This window comes from Mesoplodon mirus, assembly GCF_964341445.2.
Source record: "Mesoplodon mirus genome assembly, chromosome: 13".
Taxonomy (NCBI): Eukaryota; Metazoa; Chordata; class Mammalia; order Artiodactyla; family Ziphiidae; genus Mesoplodon; species Mesoplodon mirus.
Window position 1 is genome coordinate 39,357,644 of NC_138989.1, and position 27,550 is coordinate 39,385,193.

At 38.4% G+C, this 27,550-nt stretch overlaps 1 long non-coding RNA gene across 3 annotated transcripts in view; it reads right to left on the reverse strand.

Moving 5' to 3' along the window:
* The window catches only part of LOC309814499, a 338,026-nt gene that overhangs the window by 240,366 nt on the left and 70,110 nt on the right, over nucleotides 1–27,550 (reverse strand). For 2 of the 3 annotated variants that reach the window (XR_014295697.1, XR_014295698.1), the window contains exon 3: nucleotides 26,340–26,393. The exons of the other annotated variant lie outside the window; for it this stretch is intronic. This is a non-coding gene — a long non-coding RNA (uncharacterized lncRNA). The remainder of the gene's footprint in view (nucleotides 1–26,339; nucleotides 26,394–27,550) is intronic. 3 annotated transcript variants of the gene reach the window in all.

Here is a 27,550-nt window from a genome sequence, read left to right on the forward strand (position 1 = left end):
CTGCATCATTGTCTTTCCCATAGTCATGTGAGATATTCCAATAACCAATTCCAATAAAGTTGTTGGCATAAAGATTTCTGTAATATTTTATTATCTATTTACTGGTTATTGGATCTGTAGTGATATCATTTTTTTCATTTCTGATACCAGCTGTTTTGCCTTCTCTATTTCATCTGTTCATTCTTGCTATGGCTTTATCAACTTTACTAGTCTTTCAAATAGAGAAATTTATACTGTTTAGAAGTTCTTTAGTTTATGTTTGTTTTCTCTTTTACTAACTTATTTTCTTATATTTGTTATTTTATTTTTTTATATTATTTGGTTTTAATTTACGGTTCTTTTACTAACTTTTAGAAATAGATTCCTAGGCATTGGTTTTCAGCCTTTCTTATTTTCTAATGTATTCATTTCGAATGTTGCCCCTAAGTGAATTTACCTGCAACTCTCAATATTTGATGTCACTTTTCATTACCATTTAGTTCGAAAGTGCTTTACTGCCTCAGAAGCCTACTGTGCTCACTTCTGTGGCATTTTCCTTCACCTTTTCACTTTTCTGACAATTTTTTCTTAATCACTGGAATCTATAATGTGAAAGAGTTTTGCTAGGACTTAATAAGGACACAAAAAGATTTCTATCCTCGGGCTTCCCTGGTGGCGCAGTGGTTGAGAGTCTGCCTGTCAATGCAGGGGACATGGGTTCGTGCCCCGGTCAGGGAAGATCCCACATGCCGCAGAGTGGCTGGGCCCGTGAGCCATGGCCACTGAGCCTGCGCATCCGGAGCCTGTGCTCCACAACGGGAGAGGCCACAACAGTGAGAGGCCCGCGTACCACACACACACAAAAAAGATTCCTATCCTCAAGAATCTTGTTGAAAAGTTAAGATGTATAAACATAACATAAAATAATGAATACACTTGAAATATGGTAAACGATGCATGACTAGTACAGACAATTAAAAAAAAACCTGACTTCACTATTTGGAGAGAATTTCATGTAGAATATGGATTTTACCTGAACCTGTATTTATGGGAGGGATATAGATAGAGGGAGGGGAAGGATAAGAGAGACTAGGGTGAGCAAAGACTTAATGGATAGAAAGTTCAAAGAGATGTTTGGAGAAACAATGAGTAAATCAGTATGAGTAAATCATACAGAAGAATTTGTGTAATGAAATAAGAGAATTAAAGTTGAAAAAAATAGGCCCATCTCATCCTGTTGAGAAAGGAGAGTTAAGTGCTCATACTTTATTTACACTGGAGAAGAACTAAAAGGGTGTCTGTGTATATGGAGAATTGTCAATAAAAAGGCCTCAAGCTTCCTTAAAAAAAGAAAGAAAAAGAAAAAAGTAGGCCCATCTTATATATCATTTTGAATATTAAGTTAATTAATTCAATATTATCTTATAGAAAATAGAGAATTATTTTAAAAATTTTAGGGCTTTCCTGGTGGCGCAGTGGTTGAGAGTCCGCCTGCCGATGCAGGGGACACGGGTTCGTGCCCCGGTCCGGGAAGATCCCACATGCCGCGGAGTGGCTGGGCCCGTAAGCCATGGCCGCTGAGCCTGCACATCCAGAGCCTGTGCTCCGCAACGGGAGAGGCCTCAACAGTGAGAGGCCCGCGTACAGAAAAAAAAAAAAAAAAATTTTAGATTGGCAAACAAAGAATAAGTATTGTAGGAATATTTATCAGTAGCCTTGAGCTGGGTAAAATGAAAGGAAAATAAGTTAAAAGCAAGAAACCATGAATGTGTACTAGGTCTTTATTGGGGTGATAGTAGTGGAAATTAGAAGATCTACGGGAGAACCTGCCTGGGGCTATCTCACTGACCCTCACTGTCACTTTGACTTTAGTGAAGAAGAACAGAAGTATTTCTCTTATTACATTAAAAAAAAAACCCACAAAACTATGCATTTGATTTCAGGCTGAGATGAGAATTAGAAGTAACAATATAGGTAGCCTTTAGCATATGTTTTAGTGATTTTTCTTTTTTTGGAGAAAGCCCTTGTTGGTATTTTGGGTATTATTTTTGTTGTTTCAGACACGTATGTGGGTAACTATTGCAATTTTCACTTTGTCAATTACATTGGCCAAGAGATAGTGTGTTGCATTTCACCTGATGCCTTCCATATTTGTATAGATCCCAAACCCCAAAGTTCAGCAATAAGCCAAAAATATGCCATATCTGCATTTAAAGGTCATTCCCCTTGAAATGCATCACACTAAATGGAATTTTACTTCTTGCCAAAAACATTGTGGGCGTCTGTCACATTTATCTTCCTTCCATCAACAGCAGAAGTGGCAGAAGCATCATAATACTTCATGTTCAACCTTGGATGACATCAGAAACTCTCCAGCCTGTTTCTATGGATTTTCACCATATGCCTGGAAACTCAGGGCCACTGTTCCCACATTCCCCATCTCTTCACCATCACAGATCAAGATTCACTTTCTTTGGAAACTTTGCCTGGTTAACCCTGCCCGCTAGCAAAATCATTGACTTAACTCTCACTAGAATAAAATTTTGTACTTGCAAATGTCTATTTCTTTTGACCTGGTTAGTTTCTGTGCTCTCTTTATAAACTCTTTGTGAGCTGTGAGTGTTATAAACTCTTTATGAGCTGTGAGTGTTCAAAAAATGTCTCATAACTGACCAACTCATATTCTTTGACAACATATGAATTTCATAGGACTGTATATGAATTTATCTTGTTCTTCATAACTTTATTCTCTTGTATCACCTTCAACGGGCTAATGTAATCAGAACACCTCCTGGAATTCTGAAAACACTGGAAAGCACTAACAATGCTGAGGAAATTATTACTTTTTAAACATTTATCTTCCCTGTTGTTATGCTACAGTCCCCAAAGCTTCCTGAAAAAGGCATAATTTTCTTATTGCTGATGGTGTCAATCATGAAAATGCTGGTGTCTATGCCAAGAGAACTTGTTAAAAGGAAGGAACACATCTTCCCCACTCCTTGTTTCTTTGAGGAAGGATTTTCTCTGAGTGCTTCTGGTTTCTTGGCATACCCCTTACTTTTCATTATGGATATAGAGTGGGTTACACAATTTGATGAGTCTGGGAGAGGAATTGGACATGTACAACTCAGCATCATTTTATCATTCTTTTCCTCTTGGGAGTCAGCAATGCTCCTCTATGCCAGATGTTTTAGAGGGCAGACACCATAGAGGACAGCCTACAGAGCAGCAGCAGTGCCTGAGGCTGGGTAGGTCAGTCTCATTCCAAGTATTAAGTATTAGCATTAAGCTGCCCATTTTTGCTGCATACCTAAGCTTCTAACATCTAGAGTCTTGGTTTCCATCAGAAACTCTTGGTTTATAATCTTGTTCTTTGTCATAAGATTAGTCAGGAAAGGAGTGTGTATATTGGGTCCCCCTACAACCTCAAAGCACTATCAGACATTTGGCTGGTATTGGCAGAAGTTAGTAAGATCCCAAGGCAACACTGCTCTCTTTGATTGTGGGCATGGCAGACATCTATTTCCTCCCTGAAAGCCTATGCTAGAGTTAGTATTCACAATGGCCACTGTGATCCCCTACACTTCTGTCTCTGATAAACTTCCAAGTTCCTCTCATTCAACTGCCATGTGGCCTAAAGCCACAAACCAATCTCAAGGAACACATGGCATCCCACAATGATCAATCAATGCCTTCCTTCATCAGGGCAGAGCCATTTCCCAGCCTGCCTGATTCTATAATCCCTTTTTGAATAACAACCCAACAGACATTGTGATCCTACCATGATACTTATCTCCTACTTTCACTAAGAACATTCTAAGTTATGCCCATTAAATTACATTTTTGTAGCCTCTTTCTTTTAAGGAGGTCCCAGCAAGTGGGATTATCACAGTGGAGTGCTTTTTATGCCTCAAAGGAAAGGAGTCTTCTAGTCTAGTCTATAAATGTTTGCTTTGGAACTTCTCTGCATACTGACAATGTTTCTACCAATCTAGAGATCAGAAACCTAAAGACTCTTTTCTAATAAATCAGCCTAATTTAAATCCAATAAGAGTATGACCAGAGTCAATCTCAGCATGGACCATTACAACCTCAGAGCCTTACTTCCAAGTGACCTAGAGAGCCTTAAAAACAAGTGGGAATAGCACAGGGAGATCAGCTCCGTGCTTTGTGACCACCTAGATGGGTGGGATAGGGAGGATGGGAGGGAGACACAAGAGGGAGGGGATATGGGGATATATGTATGCATATAGCTGATTCACTTTGTTATACAGCAGAAACTAACACAACATTGTAAAGCAATTATACTCCAATAAAGATGTTAAATAAAAAAACAAACAAACAAGTGGGAAAGGTAGACACAAGTGAAAGCCTCCTTTCACTAGTTCTTTCCTTCCATCTCCCACCCATACCCACCTAGTGTCCAGACCTTTCTTTCTTCTTCTATGCCCAGATCTGGCTGATGTATATGGAAATAAAATCTCCCAACTTTCACTCACTAAGACCAACTGAGCTTATTATATGATCTCAGCTCTTGTTCCAAGAAAACCAAGATCAATCTCAAAAAGCAGTCTTCTGAACTTGGCAGACACTTGTGTGGGAAAGTCTTTAAACAAAAACAAATTTGTTGACATACTGGGACAAGAAACTCAGAGAACAGACAAAATGTTCCATGAGCCAACTCTGCCCTCAGCTTCAGCATTCATACTTTTCTCAGCCAACAGTCCTTGTTCCACTCTATAGATGAAGCCAACTCATCAGCTTATCATGATTAGGTCAAATGCCTTTACCAAAGGACCAAAAGAACACCAAGACAATCATAAAGAGAATCCCCAACTGCAGAAATCTCCAGCTGTGGTATGTAAAGGAAACAACTAATCAACAAAAGGAATGAAGAAAGGTATTGACAACAAATAATACATTGAGATGGTTTTTGTACTTCCACTCTCTGTCAACCAATTAATTTCCTCTGGCCACACTTCCCTTCTCTCCAAGGGTACATAGAGAGGGGTCCCTCTGTCTTTGTTACAGTGAGTGACAACATGACAAAACTTAGAGTTCTGCTTCAAAATAGAAATACAAATAAAGATTAGGGTTCCCCAAGGAAGGAAATTGCTTTTCCTTTCCCAAGCAACAGTGAAGGAGACAGGGAAAAGAGAGTTCTGGGGAATATCAAAATAGCAACAGTTCCTTAGGCAAAGGAAAACTGTATTGCTTAGGGATAGCCCCATACTGGGGAAAGAGATACTGTTAAGAAAACTGATCTTATAAAGGACCACGGCAGCCAGAAACCAGAGGTGAATCCCTTTATACCCAGTGGAAAACACTGGAGGCTCTTGGAAACCCAGTGGATTGACTTATTATTCAAAAGATAATGGAGACCTCTAGGATTTGTGCCTGTGCGCCTCTTTTTCCTCTTGGTTTCTTGGAGAACAGGGTCTTAAAAATGGCACACAGGAGCCAGAACAGAAGATGCAAGAATGTCAAATAAATCACAAGCACAGTGCTGCATATTTTTTGTGCTGTGGATTTTCTTGGGTTGTTTTTCTCAAGAGTTAATGAGTGGAACCCAAGAGAATAGCTACTAAGATGCTCAGACTTGCTTGCTTACCCACACTACTTTCTGAGCAAGACAATTATTTTCTCTCTCAGAAGCCCCGTCTCCATTGATAGAAATCAATAATAAGAATTAATATCAAGTTCAGTGGCACTCTATCCAAGCAGAAAACTTTATTTTCCAGGGGCTCAAGTGCTTCCTAAACACCAATCCTGAGATTCACAATTCTGATCAGCATGTAGCTAACAAGATAGATTTATCTTCTAAATATCAACATCTGTGTTCAAATCAAGAATAGATCCAACCAATAGTGGAAGGATTAGAACATGCAAGTTAATGTCCCATCAATATAACCCAGGGCTATTATGTCAGTGCTACAAAAAATGATGTGAACTGATTAGGTGACCACCATTAATGCAAGACATGATGTGATGTCATGCATTGTTTTTGTTGTCCTAATGATTCATGCCATTCCTCTGAGCCTGGACCCAAAGCTATTGTCCACTCATGCCCATAAAATTAGGAGGACCCAAAAGACTGATATTATCTTCCCAGGTTCTCAAATAATAGTAATCCTCTTTGTTTCCTGTGAATAAACTAGTCTCTCCAAAGAGAAACTCATCTACAATAATTAGTTCCCTTATATCTTTTCACAAAGTATAGGACTAAACGTATCCTGTGGAGCTTGCAGCCCAAAACTAACATTTTCATTACAATGGCATGCTTCAGTTCATTGACAATTACTAATTGTGGAATAATTTCTCTTGTATTTTATAGAATTCAAACATAATAGTTAATAATAATGTATTGATATTGATTCATATTGTAACAAATGTACCCACTAATGCAACATGTTAAAAAAAAAAAGAGAGAGAGAGAGAATTGATGGGGAGGAGAGGGCCTTTATAGGAACCCTCTATACTTTGGGCCCAATTTTTCTATAAACCTAAAACTACTCTAAAAATTAAAGTCTGTTTTAAAAAATAGGCAATAATCTGAACAGATGACTCACCAAAGAAGATATACAGATAGCAAGTAAACATATCAACAGATGTTCAACATCATTTGTCATTGGAGAGTTGCAAATTAAAACAATAATACCACACTATATACCTATTTAAATGGCTAAAATCCAGCAACAGGAACACTCATTCATTGCTAGTGGAAATGTGAAATGGCATAGCCAGTTAGGAAGACAATTTGGCTATTGATTACAAAGGTAGGTATAGTCTTATCATCCAGCAATCTCAGTCCTAGGTATTCACTCAACTTATTTTAAAACTTTTGTCCACACAAAATCCTGCATGCAAATGTTTATAGTAACTTTATTCATAGTTGTCCAAACTGGAAGCCACCAAGATATCCTTCAATAGGTGAATGAGTTAGTAAGCTGGTACATCCATACAATGTAATATTATTAATTGATTAAAAAAATGAGTTGTCAAGCTGCAAAAGACATTGATGAACCTTAAATGCACATTCCTAAGTGAAAGAAGCCAATCTGAAAAAGGCTATATATTTTATTAATTCAATTATATGACATTCTGAAAAAGGCAAAACTATGAAGACAGTAAAAAGATCCCTTGTTGCTGCTGGGTCACAATGTCAGGAGCTTCCTGGGTGAAATCTGAAACTGGCTCCCATAGAAAAAGGGCGAGAAATGGCAGATCGCTCCAAATTGGCAGGTGTCAGGTTTAATAAGCAAAGAAACTTTACAAAAAGAAAAAAAAACAATTATATTCTTTCAGAAAGTTAACATAAATGAAACAAGGCCAAGTTTATCAAGATTCCTTAACTGTAATCTACTACACAGAATCCCAATGCTGGAAAGAACCTTGAAAGGACACCTAGTTCCTTTTCAAGCCTTCAGAAAAGAAAAGACCAAAAGAACTGGGAATAAAGAAAAAGGAAATTTAAAAAAACCTGGATTCTAGTCCTGTCTCAGCCATTAATCCATTTGACCTGGAACACATCACATCATCTTCCTCAAATTCAATGTTTTTATACCTGTGATGCATACATCAAACCAGATTATATATAAGGTTCCATCCAAAGTGAACATCCATGATTATATGAAATCCAACTACTTTTAAGGTTGACTAGAGAGAAACAGTCTACATCCTGCTTTAGAGCTATTTGCCAGGACTTTGTAACTTCCAACTAGTGCAATACTAATTGTCATAACTGACATCTGGGGTAATTTTAATCTACACCAAAGTCAAGCTTCTACATAATTATTAAAAAGTGAGAATAATTTTTCCTACTTGAGACAAACTAGGAGAGGGACAAAATGAGAAGACAGAAAATGTGTGTCACCATTTGCTCTTGTTGAATGCAGCATGACTAGAGAGCAGGTGAATAGTACACCTGACCAGGGAGCAGCTTAAACCTCTCTCCTGGTCATTCCTCTTTTGCATGAATTTCATGACAAAATTATATACAGCAGAATAATCATTGATTATTCATATAGTAAGTTGGGGTTTTCTGGATCATGATTAGAAACTTATCAGAAGAACATGTCTTACAACTTTTCTGCTTCTAGATTTAATTCTTTATACTAGAACTAAAATACTCAGAGTTGAAATAACTCTAAAAATGAACATAAGTAATTTAAAAGAAAATGTTTAAAGGATATTGTCAATACAGCAGCATAAAATATAAAATCTACAGGTAAATACTGTTTCACTTAAGATTAATATCATATCTTTGCATTTTAACTCTTTGGACTAGCAATTTTTATGAGATATTTCCAAAATGTAAATTAGTCAGATAGTATATGGTGAATGTATTTATATTCTGTAAGAGTAAGAGTATTCATGGATATGGAAAAATCTCTTCCCTTTCCAAAAGGATAATTTATGTATTTAAAGAAAAACTTCAGGTAATGGACAAAGTTTCAGAGTTAAAATGTAAATGTGGAGAACTTCCAATTTAAAATGGTACGTAGCACTTAATTAAGCCCTTCCCAGTTTGTCATAAAAATAACTTTGAAGACAATTCTAGTTTAAGGAAAACATCCTATGGAAGTACACAATTACTCAAAGATAAATGTATAAAGATATTCACTGGTGTGTTCTTTGTTTAAAAACCATTAGAAATCACCTAAATGTTCATCAAGAAACAAATGTTTAAATAAGCTATGTAATATCAATGAATGGATTATTTTCTGGCCTTTATAAATATTGAAATCTGAATATTTTGACCTAAGAAAAATGCTCATTGCATAACAAAATTTTCAAAATGTCAGACTAGTATCTGTAGTATGTTCCCTTTTTAAAAATAATAATCATAAAATATGTATATATTTTGATAAAGCAAAGAAAAAGTCAAATAAATATTTGCCAAAAATTATAGTATACTTTCCCTTCACTTTTTACTTATTCATTTATTTTTAACAGCTTTATGAGATATAACTTCCATACCATAAAATCTACCCATTTAAAGTATATCATCCAATGGCTTTCAGTATATTTATGAAGTTGAGCAAAAATCACCTCAATCTAATTTTAGAACATTTTGTCACCCCCTCAAAAAACCTCATACCCATTCGCAGTCACTCCCTGCTCCCAACTGACCTAGGCAACCACTAATACACTTTCTGTCTCTATGGATTATCTATTCTGTACATTTCATATAAATGGAATCATACAATATGTGGGGTTTTAGTGTCTGGTTTTTTTCACTTTGAATAACGTTTTCAATGTTAATCCATGTTGTAACATGTATCAGTACTTTATCCCTTTTTATGGCTGAATAATCTTCCTTTGTATGGATATACCACATTTTGTTTATCCATTTGTCAGTTAATGAACATTTGAGTTGTTTCCACTTTTTGGTCATTATGAATAATGTTGTTATGAACATTTGAGTTCATTTGTGTGTAGATTTCATTTCTTTTGGGCAGATAACCAGGAATAGAATTGCTGGGTCATATGGCTACTCTATGTTTAACTTTTGAGGAACCATTAAATTGTTAACCACAGCAGCTACTATGGAAATTTTACAGCAGTGTATGAGGATTCCAATTCCTCTACATTCTTTTCAAACACAGTTGTTTGTCTTTTTCATTACAACCATCCTAGTGGATATAAAATGGTATCTCATACTTTTATTTCCATTTCTCTGGAGACTAATAATGTTGAATATCTTTTCATATGCTTATTGACCATTAGTATATCTCTAGAGAAATGTATATCAAAATCATTTGCCCATTTTTAATTAGGTTGCCTTTTATTGATAATTTGTAATAGTTTTTTATATATCCTGGTTACAAGTCCTTTTATATATATATGATCTGCAGATGTTTTCTACAGTTCTCTGTACTCTTTTCACTTTTTTGGTGGTGTCCTTTGCAGCACAAATATTTTTAAATTCTAAGGAAGTCCAACTAAGCTTTATTTTTCTTTTCCCACTTGTGCTTTTAGTGTCATAACTAAGAAATCATTCCCTAATCCAAAGTCATAAAGACTTACTAATACGTTTTTTTTAAGTGCTGTGGTTTTACCTCATATGTTTAGGTATTTAATTCATTTTAAGTTAACTGTTGTTTGTGGTGTAGTGTAGGGGTCCAACATTCTTCCTTCACATGTGGATATCCAGTTGTTCTAGCACCACTTGTTGAAAAGACTGCTCTTTTCCCATTGAATGGCCTTGGTACCCTTGTCAAAAATCAATTGATCACAAATGTAAAGCTTTATTCCTGGACTCTCAATTCTGTTCCATAAGCTATATATCTATCTTCATGCCAGTACTATACTGTCTTGATTTCTGTAGCCTTATAATAAGTTTTGAAATCAGGAAGAGTGAGTCCTATTTTGTTATTCTTTTTTTTTTTTTTTTCGGTACGCAGGCCTCTCACTGTTGGGGCCTCTCACTGTTGTGGCCTCTCCCGCCGCGGAGCACAGGCTTCGGACGCGCAGGCTCAGCGGCCATGGCTCACGGGCCCAGCTGCTCCGCGGCATGTGGGATCTTCCAGGACCGGGGCACGAACCTGTGTCCCCTGCGTCAGCAGGAGGACTCTCAACCACTGTGCCACCAGGGAAGCCCTGTTATTCATTTTTAAGATTGTTTTGCCTATTCAAGTTGCCTTGCATTTCCATATGAATTTTAAGATCAGCTTGTCAATTTCTGCCAAAAAAAAAAAGGGCAGCTGAAATTTTGAGGAGGATTGCATTTAAACTATGAATTAAAACATTTCACTTAGAAGTGAGTTTTAACAAGCTGACCATATGAAGATATTATTTGATATTTCAACAGGAAAGTGTACCACACATACTGATCTAAGCCAAGATAGATGAATCTCAGAAAACTCAGCTTCAACCCTGACAATTGCCCAAGCTCTTAACTCAAGGCACTCCTGCTCTTTGGACTTGAACTTCATTTAATTTCACTGATTTGACCTACTCTCAACAGATGACTTGCCTCACCACTTTGGTTCTTCTTTTTCTATTTCAGGCAGTGTTATTTCTGCATCTCCAAGCCTAGCTTAAGTAGGAATTCAACTGATACTGATTTAAAGAGTGATGAGGATGGGAAAGAAATCTCAGTGAAGGAAGATATACTGGCCGTCTGCTCCAGGGCTCACCTCACCAAAGTAGCAGTTTTCCTTTCAATTTTTAGTATATTTTTCTGTTTAGGAAAATAATGATACCCAGTGACTTCTCATCTGCAGGATCATTCAAACAATCTTCAGTGTGCAAACAAGCCAGGGTGGCCCCTGCATCAGGCAGAATCAGGGCAAGCCTGCAGGTTGCCTAATTATACTTTATTTCTAATAATCCCTGAGCAGTGCAAGAGCTCAGATAGAAAAATGCCTTCTTGGTGCCATTAAGAGCTTTTTAGGAAACAACCTAAGTGTCTGTCAATGGATGAGTGGATAAGGGAGATGTGATATGTATATAAATACAATGGAACATTATTCAGTCATTAAAAAAAGAAGGAAATCCTGACATTTGTGACAACATGGATGGAACTTGAGGGCATAAGGCTAAGTGAAATAAGCCAGACAGAGAAAACTAAACACTTCATGGTATCGCTTATATGTGGACACTTTTTTTAAAAAAGTCAAACTCATAGAAACAGAGTATAGAAAAGTTGTTGCCAGGAGTTGGGAGGAGGGAAAAATAGGGGGGTAAAGGGCACAAACTTTCAGCTATAAGATAAATAAGGTCTGAGGATCTAATGTATAACATGGTGACTACTGTTGATAACACTGTATCGTATAATTGAAATTTGCTAAGAAAGTAGAATGTAAATGTTCTCACCAAAATGTGTGTGTGTGTATGTGTGGTGATGGGTGTGTTAACTAGATGGGAGGAGCCCTTTCACAATGTGTACATATATCAAATAATCACAAAGTACACTTTAAATATCTTACAATTTTATATGTCAATATAAAAAGCTGGCAAAAAAAAGAGGTTTGTATTCGTGTGGAAGGAATGAATGGGGTGAGGGAAGAACACTCTTGCCGTGGAGTGTTTCCTTAAAGAGCATCCATTGCTCCAAAAGCAGGGGATACTTTATGGCTGTACAAGACTATTTTTAACCGAGCTGTCTTCTAAATGAGAGAAAACCCAGATGCTGGACAGCCTCCTGACACCAGAAGGCCCGTGTCACCATCGCTGCGTAGACTGGTGCAGCAAAGCCCTGGAAGATGGCCTAGGCGGTGTCAGGCACCGGCCAGAGAGGGGAGCTTCCTAGTGTACATCCTGGCTCCTGAGAGGGAGGACCTAACCCATGTGAACCCAGGTCACAGACCTCCTCAGAACCCTCCTGGGAAAGGCAGGAATACCACCAACCCAAGCACAAAGATCACGTGAGTACAACTGCAGCCCTGCTGAGAAGGTGCTGGAGACACCTTCATTCCTTTAGAAAAATGAGCCTTTCCTCTAATCTTGTCTCTAACCCCAAATTGTGATCGCTGGGTCCTTGATTCGTACAAGTAAGGGAAAGGGTTTTGGAGAACAAACTGCCTTGGCCCTGAGAATCATTTCTTACTTGTGCAGTCGAGGACGGTTTATTATAGGTCTGTTTAGTGTCACAGTCAAGGGAGGGAAGGCATAAAACGCTGATCCAAGAAGCCATCTTGCTCTGAGGAGTGATGAAGTACATTTTTGTGTGCTGAGGCACTCTTATGGGTTAGATTTCTTTGCAGAACGAGCCCAAGTAGGCAGGTACAGGAATAGAACGGTTCACTGAGAGATTATTAGTGAAACCAGAGGCTTATCTGGCTCTGTGTCTCGGGGGAGATGCATAAAGAGGGAGAATTAATCCACTCCAAGAAGAAGAAAGCAATGGCGCCTTATCCCTAATTTGATATATCACTCATATGGTGGGTGGGAAAGTTCTTTCAAGTCCTTTGGGCCTGGGCAGTAAATTATCCTCCAGTTTCTGTTTTGTAGTGGTCAGTGAGCTGTGAGTCATACAGTGACTCACAGCGTCATCATCAATGTATATTTTGGGGTGCTCACTGGGTTCTTGGGTTCACACTGATAAGGAAAGCCAGCCTTTGTTGTGACTGATTCTTTTTCCGTGCTACGTGTTTTCTGTGTTTTCTTAGCTGCCACTGCCATCCTGATGTTGTCATAGCACTCAGAATGACAGAAATGTAAAATACTTTCTGAAACTAGGCAGACAAGAACATTATGCATTTGGGGAATTTTAAAATGAACACCCACATGTCGGGCTCACCAACTGTATTTGTAAAATCATTTTTATTTTTATCTTGATTTAGCAAAAGGAAGTACACTGATGCTTTCTTTACGGAAAGTACACTAATTCTGCTGCTCAGTAGCTATATGACCTGGGACATGTCTCTTAAGCTCCAAAGTCCTCAGTTTCCTCGTTTACTGTCTACTCCTCTGATTCTACAGTAACACATCACTGGTTTTCAAATGAAGCCTAGAAAGTACCAGAACACACATCTCTCTTTCAAAGGGCCTTCTCAGGTCATGGCTTCCCCAACCCAGGTTATGACCACTGATGATCTCTCTATGAGCAAATGACTATCTAAGTTTGGTTTATAGGATATTCACAAAATGTGTTGGCATTAGCAAGAAATCCCAGCTGGAAACATACAGCCCCACTCAAATATGATCATCCATTCAACAAACACTTATCCAACACTTACTACTGACATTCTTCTAACAAATTTATTTTTTTCTTATATTTAGGAAAATTGGTTACTGTTGCCCATAAAAAAAAAATCCCTGCCTGGCACACCTACCATTACTTACCCAATATTGATTCCCCCATTATCCTTCCTACTTAAATCCAGATTTTTGAAGGGTCAGCCAGGTGCTCAGCTCCAGGCGAGCTATTCATATTCCGACCTCCCATTTAGCTAAATGTGTCCACATGACACAGATCTGGCTAATAAGTTGTAATCAGAAGTCTGCTAATATATTGTAGTGGATAATCTTGTGTGTTTCCTCATATTCTTTCAGTGTCACCTGTCCCCCAGACCCTCAGCCACTTGCTCCATTTCAGCTGTTGCTGTGGTGACAAACTCCACACTGTGTGAAGTTCTACTGCCTGAATCCCACATCCAGAGTCACTGGCTCTGGCTCCTCCTCCACTCTCAAACTCAGAGGAAGGACCACATTTCAGGACATGGACATTGGTTTCCCTAATAGCTGTTGAAAAGGCCAGTTAACACAACCCAGAATGTGAAAGAGTTAACTCTTCAAGGAGAGAGCTTAAATCAAGGAGAGACAGGAAATGGGAGAAAACCAGAAGATAAATTCCTTTTCCATTCCTTAATCTACTGGACTATTCTATTATTTTTTTTTATTATTATTTTTTTGTGTGTGTGGTATGCGGGCCTCTCACTGTTGTGGCCTCTCCCGTTGCGGAGCACAGGCTCTGGACGCGCAGGCTCAGTGGCCATGGCTCACGGGCCTAGCCTCTCCGCGGCATGTGGGATCTTCCCGGATCGGGGCACGAACCCGTGTCCCCTGCATCGGCAGGCGGACTCTCAACCACTGTGCCACCAGGGAAGCCCTACTGGACTATTCTAAGGCATGGTTTTTCTTTCTTTTTTTTTAAGATTTATTATTATTATTATTATTATTATTTGGCTGAATCGGGTCTTAGTTGAGGCACGGTTTTTCTATATTGCTTGTCTGCGACATCTCACACGCCAAGAGGGTAGACTTGCTCAAACAACAGTTCTGTCTCTTAGTGCTTTGTGCAGAGACATAGTGACAGGCCTTCATCTTATGTGAAAGAAAATGGAGGGCAGCTAGGACACCAGATTCATAGAAACACCAAAAAAACTATACCTTAATTCCATACAAATTTAACAGGTATAACCTTTGATACTCAGGGTATTTCTTTATTTCTCAGTATTAATTTCAGAATTAGCTCAAAGTCTCACATACCAGATTGGCAAGAAGTCCATTATCACATTTCAGGGCTTCCTTGTCTCTCCTGAACTACCCCAGAGCCATGTCCTGGAAAGGAGGTCTGCAGAACTTTCCCTCCAAAATGAGGGAAATGAGAGAACCCTGGTGTCCACCTGCTAATGCTGCTACACAACACCAGGTATCCTCTCCTGTCTGGCCTTGCTCATCTTACCTATAAAAGATTTTCGCAAGCTCCTGACCCTCAGCTGCTCAGAGTTCACCACACTCCTCTAAAAGAGGTCACTCAAAGGCAATTTCACTATCCTCCAACCTGGTAGCCCTTCACTGGTTTTTCCAGGCTCTCCATTCCCCTCCAAAGCCCCAGTTCTCCCAGAGGCACTATGCAGAGCTGGCTCAGTCCATTCTACAGTGGAATCCATGACCACTGGCCCACTGTTCAGTCCCAGAGACCCATCTAGGAGTTGGGTCACTTTGCTTTTCAATCCCCAAACACAAAACATTCTTTCCTTTCCCAAAGAACAAAGGAAGAAGGGCTGAATCCTTCAAATCTTGCAGGGCTATCTACAGATTGATGTGTTCAGAGTAGGCTGCACATGCCTAGAGCACCTTAATCACAAAGGCTTAATCCCTAGGTGGAGAAAATACCTTCTGATCCTCAAAGTGTGAATTACTACTTCTTATGGCTATCAAAGGAACCCTCAGGTATCCCTCTTGCCAAAAGCTATGAAAGTAAAACACAAGTATAGTGTTTAGTAAGTTCTCTCCTACACACACAGTAGCCAGGAAGAAAATTTCATGGAAACAAACACTCTGTTCTATAGGGGATCTATAGTAGATCCCCTATTGTTTGTCTGCACAGTCTCTCAAAATCTGGGGGGAAAAATGGCCTCTACCTTCCATAGGGTCAAACAATAGTCTTCTAGTCATAATGTTGTGCCATGGGACCTTGTACCCTTGGTTACAGGTATTGAATCAGAGGGTGGATAGCTGATTCAAACTTGGGCAATCCAAGTCACATCCTTGGGAACTGGAACTGAGACACAGAGAGAGATAAAATGTAAATTCAGCCATTTTCAAAAGCCAAATTTTATACCCTATGGACTGGAGAATAAAAGGAATTGGGTCCACAGAGAGAAAAGGAATAACGAGCAGATGTACAAAGAGAAATAAAGATGAAAGAAGGAGGAAGGGTAGTTTGGGCATAAAGTTGCTATTTCCAGGTGATTCCTGAGGCTAGCTGTTTTCCCATCCTTAAATTCCATGAGATGCTCTTATAGTCTAATAATAAATTTCATATTTTGCTAAAGTTAGTTTAAGCTGCCTTATGTTATTCACAATCAAGGCTCCTATCGATTATACATTCATAATAGCAACAAAAGATCTAAAAACTTAGGGAAAAAAACTAAATAAAATAGATGCCAGAGCTATAATGAAGAAATCTAAGTGACTGCAGATAAATTTAAATTTTTTTCTTATTTGAAGTTAGTTTCTTACAGACAACATATAGTTGGGTCTTGGGGGGATTTTTTGTTTGTTTTGTTTGTTTGTTTGTTTAACCCACTCTGTCCATCTCTGTCTCTTAATTGATATATTTGGACCAACTGCTTTCTCCATCCCTTATAACATTGCTATCATTCATCTCACCTGTCCATAAGCTATAATCACCCAATACATATTGTTTTGAACAGCTATATACTAGATAAATGAATAATAAAAAATGAAAGGTTTCATTTTACTTTCATGTATAATTTCTCTAACATGCTTCCTTTCTTTATATAAATCTAAGTTTCTGACCTATTTAATATTTCTACTCTCTGAAGTACTTCTTTTAATATTTCTTGCAAGGAAGGTTTACTGGTGACAAATTCCCTCAATTTTTGTTTGTCTGAGAAAGTCTTTATTTCTACTTCACTTTTTTTTTTTTTTTTTTCTTTTTGCGGTATGCGGGCCTCTCACTGTTGTGGCCTCTCCCGTTGCGGAGCACAGGCTCCGGATGCGCAGGCCCAGCGGCCATGGCTCACGGGCCCAGCCGCTCCGCGGCATATGGGATCCTCCCAGACCGGGGCACGAACCCGTATCCCCTGCATCGGCAGGCGGACTCTCAACCACTGCGCCACCAGGGAGGCCCTCTACTTCACTTTTGAAGAATAATTTCACTGGATACAGAATTCTAGGTTGGCTTCTTTCAAGACTTTAAATATTTCTCTCTACTCTCTTCTTACTTACCTGATGTATGAAGAGAATTTCTATGTATTTTTATCCTTGTTCTTCTGTAGGTAAAGTGTTTTTCCCCCTCTGGCTTCTTTCAAGATTTTCTCTTTGTCTTAGGTTTTCTGCAGTTTGAATATGATATGCCTACGTGTAAACTTTTCGGTCTTTATCCTTCTTGGTGTTCTCTGAGATTCTTGGATCTGTGGTTTGGTGTCTGTCATCGATTGTGGAAAATCCTCAGCCATTATTACTTCAAATATTTTTTCTTCTCCTTCTCTCTCATTCTTCTCCTTCTGGTATTCCCATGAACACATGTACTTCTATTACATTATTACTTTTGTAATTGTCCCACATTTCTTGAATATTCTGTTGCTTTTTTTTAATTCTTTTTTCTCTTTGCCTTTCAGTTTGAGAAGTTTCTATCAACATATCTTCAAGCTCACTAATTCTTTCCTTGGCTGAGTGCAGTCTACTGATGAGCTCATCAGAGTTCATTCTTTACTTCTGTTACAGTGTTTTATATTTCCTTTTAATTCTTTCTTAGAGTTTCCATCTCTCTGCTTATACTACCTATCCATTCTTGCATGTTGTCCAGTTTTTTCATTATAGCCCTCAGCATATTAATCACAGTTATTTTAAATTCCTTGTGTGATAATTCCAAAATCTCTGCCATATCTGTGTCTGGTTCTGTTGCTTGCTTTGTTTCTTCAGAATTTTTGTTTTTGTCGTCTTTTAGCATACCTTCTAAATGTGGTTGAAGGTCAGATATAATGTACTGGGTAATAGGAACAGAGGTAAATAGGCCTTTGTGTGAGGGTTTATCTGGCTAGACGTTACACTGTGCTTATTGTTTGCTGTGGTTGTAGATGTCTGAGGCTTCAGTCTCCTCTAGTGTCCTTGTTTTTGTCTCCCCTATTGTACTTTAGTTTCCCTAGAAACTCCTTCTTAAATAGAGCGTGAGCCTTGCAGTCCTTTCAGCTGTAATCTGTTATTATACAGGAGCCCTTTTGATGTCTTGATAAGGTGTGTGGTGGAGGCAAGCATTCTGTAATCCTATGATTAGATCTCAATCTCTACTGGGCCTGCATCCCTAGACTGTGACCTTCACAATGCTTCTCAGTCCCCACCTCCACTCAGATGAGACAGGAAGGTTAGCAGGGCCTACAGTTGGATATTCCCTTTCTTCCACTTCAGTTTGACTCATAAAGCAAATTCCTTTGAGAGCAAACAGAGAACAGAATGCCCCAGGCTTATTTCAAAATGGCTACATTTCCCCTGGGCATATTTCAAAGTGGTTGCCTCCCCTCTCCGCATTGCTGGAAGCATGGGGAATTTGTCTTCAGTTTTCACTGTGAGAGAGAAACTTTTGGGGCTTCTGAAGATATAACTCATGAAAGCGTGGGGAAGCTGCCACCCCACTAAGTTTTTCACTCTCAAGTTAATCTGTACTCAGTCTCCAGCAGTTCAGCAATGACAGTTTCAGTTTTCCTAACAATTCCTGGCTCCAGTGGCTTCTGCTCCCGGTAAACTGTGATTCTCTGTATTCGCCTGTCTCCCCAATTTTGGAAGTGTTGGTTTGCCCTGTGACCTCAATTCTCTGATGGATCTAAGAGGAATTATTGATTTTCAGTTTGTTCAGTTTTTTTGCTTGAGAATGAGAGTGACAACTTTCAAGTTCTTTATATGTTGAAGCAAAAACTGGAAGTCTAAATCTTTTTTTTTTAATTTGTGGGAATAAATGATTTGTTCTTGGGAGGGAGTAATATAGTAGACGTCAATTCCTCTTTATTTAATCTATACGATCAATTCCATTCAAATTCCCATTTGGTTTCTTTTAGGATTTGAAAAAATATTTTAAATTCATCTAAAGGATTAAAGATGCAACAAAGAGGCTTTAAAATGTAAAAAATAAGAATTAAAAAGATCCTGTTCTACCAAATATCAAAATGCATTACAGAAGTATAGTAATTGAAACAGCCAGGAGCTATGTCAAAATGTACATCCAGGGGGCTTCCCTGGTGGCACAGTGGTTGGGGGTCCGCCTGCCGATGCAGGGGATGCGGGTTCGTGCCCCGGTCCGGGAGGATCCCATGTGCCACAGAGCAGCTGGGCCCGTGAGCCGTGGTCGCTGAGCCTGCACATCCGGAGCCTGTACTCCGCAACAGGAGAGGCCGCAGTGGTCAGAGGCCCGTGTACCGCAAAAAAAAAATGAAAAAAAATGTACATCCAGATAAACAGCACAGAATAGGTGATGCAAGCATAGACCAAAGTTCATTTGAGAATTCATCCTATGACTGAAATGGAATTTCATATCAAAAAGCAAAATATGGATTATGTAATAAAAGTTACTGAAGCAACTGGTTAGATATTTTGGGGGAGAAAATGAAGTGAAATCCATCTTGACACCTTGAACCAAAATAAATTCCAAATTGTTCAAAGTTTTAAATAATAAAAATTAAACAGTAAAGTGCTAGCAACAAGGAAGATGGTGACTTGAATGCATTCCTGCTGTCCTCCCTTCCCAACTCCAATCCAACTGCAACTGTCTCCACCAATTTTCAATGTTATTTCCTTAATAATTAAGATTCTTAAGGCTGTAAAATTTCCTTTCAGTTTAGCTTTATCTGTGTAACATAAGTTCTGGTATGAAGTGTTTTCCTCTAAATTATGTTTTAATTAGTTTGAATTTTCCATTTTTCTTATTCTTTGATCCAAGGGTCAATTAGAAGAGTATCTCTTAAATTCCAGATGGTTAAGTTTTTTTGTCATCTTTCTGTTATTCGTTTTTCAGAAGTTTTAAAGGAAATTTGAACCTAGAATCTTATACCCAGCCAAACTAGCATCAGAACTAAAAGTTCTGATAAGAACTTTTGATAAGCATACAAATATTCAATAAACTGACCACACATTCTCTGAATTACTTAATTACATACTCCATAAAAGTGAAAAATTATTCAGAAAAAAATGCAAAACTTGAAATTAAAAAGGATGAGCAAATGAATCAGTATATTTTACAATTTTCTAAATTATTAGTACTTAAAATTGTTACATAAAATAATTATTAGTATGAAAAATTAATAACTAAAAATTCTGGATAGTCTCAATATGAAAGGTTAGGGGCAGACTGAAAGAAGGCAGAGAGAACTGAAAGCATGCTAAATTTCTTGTCTTGATGCAGCAAGGGAGCAAGCAGGGGCCGATATAAATATTGATTAATTTGAGATATCTAGATAATGAAGTAAATTTAAATATGTCCTTTAAATTTTAAGTAAAACTACTAGAAGAATAGGAATAGGATCCTGAACTTCTAAACCACTAGAGAAAAATAGAATAAAGAAAATATGATCAACGTATCAAAAAATGGGGAAGGAATAAGAGAGGGGAAGATGAATGGGAAAGGGAAGGGAGCATAAGAAATGAGGAGGACAGCGTGGCAAATGAAACTATAAAGCAAGATGTCAGGAATGTATCCAAATATGTCATTAATCACAAGAAATGCAGCTGTGTTAAGTTTCTCAATCAGATTGTGGGAGAATAAAATCCAACTCTATTTCAGTTACATGTGTTACACATAAAACAAAATAATTTTTGAAATTTTTTTTGAGGTTTGAATTTTCAATTTCAAATCAAATATCAGAAAAATTAAAAACAAAGAGAAAAGATAGCAGCTAATGTTAGCAAAGAGAAAATAGGTATAAAAATATTACTATTATACAATAGGGAATTTAAAGCAAATAGTATTAAATGTGAATAAAGAAATGTATTTCATACAGAAAAAAGGCTTACTCTGATAAGAAAATGTGAAAGCTTGAACATTTTAATACCTAAAAACATAGCTTTAAAATATATAAAGGCTGTCAAGCTTCATTAAGTATAAAGATTACCTGGGAAACTTGTTAAAATTGCTGATTTTCAGGGTCTATCTCCATCTCCCTACCACCATTCTGGTCTAACTTACCTGAATTACAAAAACATCCTCCTATCAGTTCAAAATTACAGTTAAAATTTTAAACCTGAGGAATTAAGTGAGATTTAGAGAGGGAACAGTAACTGATTCAAGGTCACACAGATAATGACAGATCTGGAACTAAGATCTAAGAGTTGGGAAAATTTACTCACAAAAAAACAGCATTGACTCTAATATATTTCAAATCAAGATTGGTTTTTCTAGAGCTTAGCTTTTGCTCACAACATTATTTTCTGCACAGAAGCTCTGTCTGGGCAAGACTGACCAAGTGAGGGATGGCCATGAGTCAGAGACTAGACAGACCTATACAAGGGAGTCAGGAAACCATGAAAGGCCCCACTATAGACAAAAAAAGAAGGAAATGAGGCAGAGGGTAAATGTATTGCAGCTGGTAAATAACATAGCCCAGACTCACATCCATTATATCATGCTGTGGAATCTGGAAAAAGGTTACAGGCAAAAGTTTTGGCAGAATTTTTCATAGTCAGTCAGGTGGTTAAAGACAAGAAAATGTAGCCAAGAGGAATAGACAAAGTACAGCAAATAAATGGATTACTGATTGGACCAGGTGGAAGGTGGGGAGGGTGGTGCTGTGGAAAACCATGGAGAGCCAACTACAAGGAATGGAGTGAAAGACAGGATGTAGTCCTAACAACCTGACAGCACCCAAGTTCTTCAAGGACCAGAATCCAAGTCAGGAATCCTGGCATGAAAAGTGAGAACGGAAACCATCTACACCTACACAGTTTACTGATTACATCAACATGGCCTTACTCTTACACTGTCTTCATCAACATGACATCACTATTCCAGGAACCTCTTGCCCAGGAAGATAAGCATTCAAACAACTATATTACTTAAGTGAACATCAACTCATTCATTTCTACAATAAATAGTAGCAAATGATAATTTACTCTTGATGACTCTTTGAATCTCTCACCTCAAAACCCTCATCTCTCTATGTCCCCTAGTTCTAAACTACTATACCAGGATTCTTAGCCAATCCTAACCAAGTCCTCATAATTTAAGACCCACCTTAAACCACTTTCTGAACATGCATAAATATGCCCACTTTGCCCTCCCACCCTCTGAGACACTGCTAAAACTCTTGTCATTGTAGTGCTCTCCTTAATAGCTTAGGGAAAAATAACTTTATCTGCTTTTTTTTCTTTTTAAGTTCTTTTATTTTTTGGCCACATCACAGGGCATGTGGGATCTTAATTCCCTGACCAGGGATCATACCTGCACCTCCTGCAGTGGAAGCATGGAGTCTTAACCAATGGACTGCCGGAGAAGTCCCCAAAACAACTTTATCTTATTTATAAGTTGTCTTGGTGATATTTTCAGGGATCCAGCACTTGACAATGTTACAGGTCCATCAAAATCCAAACAAGACATTCTCACTGCCATGGTCCAAGACCCATCTTAACCCAGTTCTCCCCAAATTTGCACAAAACTTTCTTACATCAGAGGCTAAAGAAAGACTAAAATTGATTGTATAAAGTCTAATAGAAAAAGGACTCAACACACCTTATCCTGGCCCTTGTAACACTCCTGTCCTTCCAGGCAAAAACCCCAATAGACAAGGTATAGATTCATCAGATCATGAGTAAGATAATCTTTCAAGGCTTCCCTATAGTATTGATACTAAATCCAATGCCATTTTGTGTTAAGTGCCTCCTGAGACTACATACTACACAGTTGTAGATCTGTGTTCTGCTTTCTTTAGTGTCCTTTTAGCTCAAAATAGTCAGTACTTGTTTGCCTTCTCTAAGGCAAATCAACAATATACCTGGACTGTGATGCTCCAGGGGTTTTCTGAGGCATCTGCTGCTTTTCATAAATCCTCAACCAGGACCACAAGGACCTTAACTTTCCCTGTTGTCCTACTCTTTTGCAGTATGTGGAAAACCTTTTGTTGTGTTCTAAAATGAGGTAAACTCTAAGACTGTCTCCATCTATTTACTGTTCTACCTCAGGATAGGCATATTTCCAAAGAGAAGGCAAAATGTTGTCAAAGTAACTTCATTATATAGGACAAGGATTGGCAAACTATAGCCACTAATCAAATCCAACCTGCTGCCTACTTTTGTAAACAAATTTTTTTTGGAAAACATTCACACTCATTCATTTATTTATTGTCTATGGTTACTTTAACACTACCATAACTCTAACAGTTGTGACAGAGACTATATTACCTGGTCCTTTACAGAAAAAGTAAAAGTCATGCCCTGATCTAGGATATGATTTATCCCAAGGGAGTCAATCCTTTACTCCTAACCAACTACAAGTCATTCAAAATTTTACTGGGCCAGAGATAATTGAGAGGATTCTTCGATCTCACTGACTCAAGTGTCATGGATTGTCAAGTTTTCTAATTGCCACTCCATTATAGGACTTAACCAAATTCTCAGTAACCAAACCTCTTCCCTTAGAATCTAAACGTGAACGGGTCTAATTAATATTAGCTCTCCAACAACCTCCCAGTCTGGGCCTATCTAATTATCATAAATCTAATTAACTGGATGGGTTCTTGGCATTCTGACTCAACTCTATGGAAACTATGAGAGATCAAGAGCTTACTAACCGCCCCTTCCTGACCCAGTGGCAAAAGCCTACCCATCTCCTCAATAATCACAGCAGCTAAACCAGTAGAGATATCTGCTGACTTGGTTTTAGGGTATCCTTTAAATTTGATGGTCCTTCATACTGTACAGTCTTTCTACTTACTGAAAATACACACTTCTTAGCGAACAGGCTTACTGCACACGAAATCCTATTTTCTCCCTCATATATTTCTAGTCATCATTATAGTACTTTAAAATCCTGTTATTTTTCTTCCATTACTTAAAATAGGAAATTCGTGACTGTTTAACCTCTGTTCATAAAACATCTATGCCCTAAGTAGATTTATTAGAAACTCCTTTAGAAAACCCAGACTCAATATTGTTTGTTAACAGGTCATATCTTAACACTGATACAGCAAAATTCTAGGTAAGACTATCACTCCTTACCAGAAGCAAAGTCTGCCCAGATGGAAAAACATGGTGCACTCACCAGAGCTTGAAAGCTAGCTAGAAATAGAAGGAAAATTTCCACTGATAGTAGCTATGCTTTTGGATAGTCCATAATTTTGGAATACTTTGTAAATAAGCGTTCTTAAACCCCAACAGGAACCCCAATTCAGAATGGGGTCAACAAATTAAAGAACTTCTGGGTGGTCTAATGCTTCCTAAGGAGATGGCTATATAAAGGCAGGGGCTCATAGAAAAAGGGATAACATGGAGCAGATCCCTGCTACTCTCAGATGGCAGCACTCACTAAGATTCTAGCCCTAATGGTAAACTGAGAGATTAAATCTTGGGGTGAGGGGCATTCAAAGAGGCTTTTATAGAATGCCAGTCATTGCATCCAGAGTCAGAAAAGGGTACTGGGAGAAATCCAGATATAAACTGCACAGAGATAATCTCTGGCACTCTGAGAATGGCTTCATAGAAGTACCAGACAGCCTCAAATGGAAACTTGCAAAAATATTACATACCATGGTTCAGAAAATGCAGAAGAGTTCAATAATGCCACCACAGCCATAGAACTCCTTGCCTGGAAGGATCATGAAATCTGGCAGGTGTTGGATCAGAATAGAGCCACTTTAGATATAATATTGGCCTCTTGAGGGTAAACATGTACTATTTTAGGGGAAGAATGTTGTGCTTAGATCCCTATAGACCTCTCTAGGATCTATAATATTACTCAAAATAATTAGAAAGCAAAAATCCTAAATGTAAGTAATCTGGTAAATTATCTGAATCTGTGGGCACTTCAGATTGGGGATAGGCTCTATTCTCTTGGTTTAAATTGGGTGCCCTCTGTTCCTGGCTGAGAAGTGGACAATGAACTCTTGATCATAGTATCGGTCCATATTGCAATGTTTAGAGGTATGATCTCCAGAGTTTTAAATGCTGCTATATAACCACTATCAAATGATCCTTCTTTGTGTTTTGTGATGTCCATTACATGATCCATCAAGAAGAACAAGAAAACCCACAGGCATGATGGGTGAAATAACCATCCCCAGACTGGTCTTGATGTTAATGGTCTACCTTTTAGCTTAGGCTGAACAATGATCACAAAGTGAGAAGCAAAACCATTTACAACCACACAGCTCACTATCTACATCAACATGATGTTACTGTTCCCCAATAGTCATTAACATGGCTTTAATATTTTGAGAAGTTCTTGCCTAGGAAGATAAAAGTTGCAAATAAACTGTATTGTTCATTTTAGGAACATCCCCGAAACCCACTTAAATGAATATCAAATGGTTCATTTCTTCAATAGGTAGCATCAAATGATAGTTTCTCTCTAAGATTCTTTGAATCCCCAGCTATAAAATCCTTGCCTTACTACATTTTCCAGTCCTAGACTCTTATATCATGATCCTTACCCAACCTTAATCAAGCCCTGAGACTGAAAGACCTACATTGAACTAGAATCCAAAACCTCATAAATATCCCAACTTTGCCCCCTGAGGGCACTCCACTCTGAGACATCACTTAAAGACTCTCTCAAGGTCATGCTCTCCCTTACTGAGACAAGACTAAACTCAGCTTTGTTTTGGTGTTATTATTATTATTATTTTTTGTAGTACGCGGGCCTCTCACTGTTGTGGCCTCTCCCGTTGCGGAGCACAGGCTCTGGACGCGCAGGCTCAGCGGCCATGGCTCACGGGCCCAGCCGCTCCGCGCGGCATGTGGGATCCTCCCCAACTAGGGCACGAACCCGTGTCCCCTGCATCGGCAGGCGGACTCTCAACCACTGCGTCACCAGGGAAGCCCTGGTGTTATTTTTGAGAAATTATTGTTTAACAAGGGTCACTTAGGGGAGGAGCTTGGTTTTAGTATAAAGAAATGACAGCAAACACTACAAGAATCAACCACAAGGCAATGTGGACCGATGGATTACGGAGATTTTTCTTTGTTTTTATCAAAACCCTAACTGTTTCAAGCATCTGGAATGGCACTGAGTCTACAGGAAGGGGCTAAGTATTTCTGCTTACAGGCCATGGGGGAGCACGGCTTCAGGGGCAGCGAAGTAGACAGGTCATTAAAATGTATGCCTTTCGAGAGGGACAAGGACACGAAAGTTAATTGGAATTTATAAATCTTATCCTATGCACATTTAAATGCTGGAAACTTGGAATCTTGTTTTGAAGCTAGGTTTAGGGCAATTCAGGAAGGAAAGGGCCCAAGAGAACTCTCACCTGTATTTCATTCATGGGATAAGTTCTCTCATCTCTCTGTGTCCAGGTTTTCCCCTGTGAAAAGTACAAATGGTAATTACTTGCTCTAGTCTCTTCCTTGTTGATGCAATTGCTTTTTTGCCTTTGCCCTCTTGTCCTTATATTTCTCCTTTTTTTCTCTCCTCTTTTTTCTAATTTGTCATACTTTCTTCATCTTTTGTTACAGAAACACGTCTTTAGGGAAACTAGTCATTAGGACGAAAGAACTGAAAACTGAAACGAAAAATTTCAATTTTCAAATAAGAACTTGTTTGATCTAACATGAATAAATCATTTGCACTCTGCCTTTGTTTCAATGCATGTAAAGTCGGGTAAAGAGATCAACATTATCTCTAAGTGTTTCACATTCTCCAGCCGACTTTCAAGTATTAAGAGGCTGATAATCCAACTTTCTTGCTTTGAAAACGGGTATAATGTAAGAAAAAGAACACTGGCCAAGCTTAACAAATTCTGGCTTTTTCAGTTATTACCCTTCTGCCTTTGGGCAAGCCACGGAACCACTGTGAAGCCCAATTTCCTTGCTGCTCAAGAGAGGCTGTCTGCCCCTCCGTGTGGTTGTGAAGAACCAACAAGATAATGCCTGTAAAGTCCCGGATGCACAAATGGTAGCGGCTGCTATGATCACAATGTAATAAATATTTAGGGATTGGTGTTGGCTTCCTCATTGTAAAAAGAAAACGGAGACTGGGAAATCATAAAACTGGACTGGCAGAACCATTGCAAAGTTTAAGAAAGTGCTTTGTAAACTAAAACAAGTTACAATTTCAAACTAGGCTTTGTATTCTTTGTCCTTCTATGTATCTTAAGATTTTTATTGTTTATTAGCAGCTTCAAAGAAAGTGAACTTCAAATCAAGCAGTATTTCTCATAAGTAATCATGAGAAGGAGTTGCATCAACTGCTTAAAATGAGATCTGAACTATCTATAAATGTGGTTCCTCATGGCATGCATCTCTCCACCATTTTCACTGAAAATGGAGATTCCTTTCCATTCCCTTTTCTTCCCAATAAGGTGTTATGAAAACAGGGAGGCTTTAGGCTTAGGCAAACCTAAATTCAATTCGTGATTCTACCTTAAAACAGGAAAATTAATATCTACTCTATAGGGAAACAATGAAGTAACTTTTGTAAAGTGTTCAGTAGCCAAAAGATTGACTCCTTTCCATCCAAAGG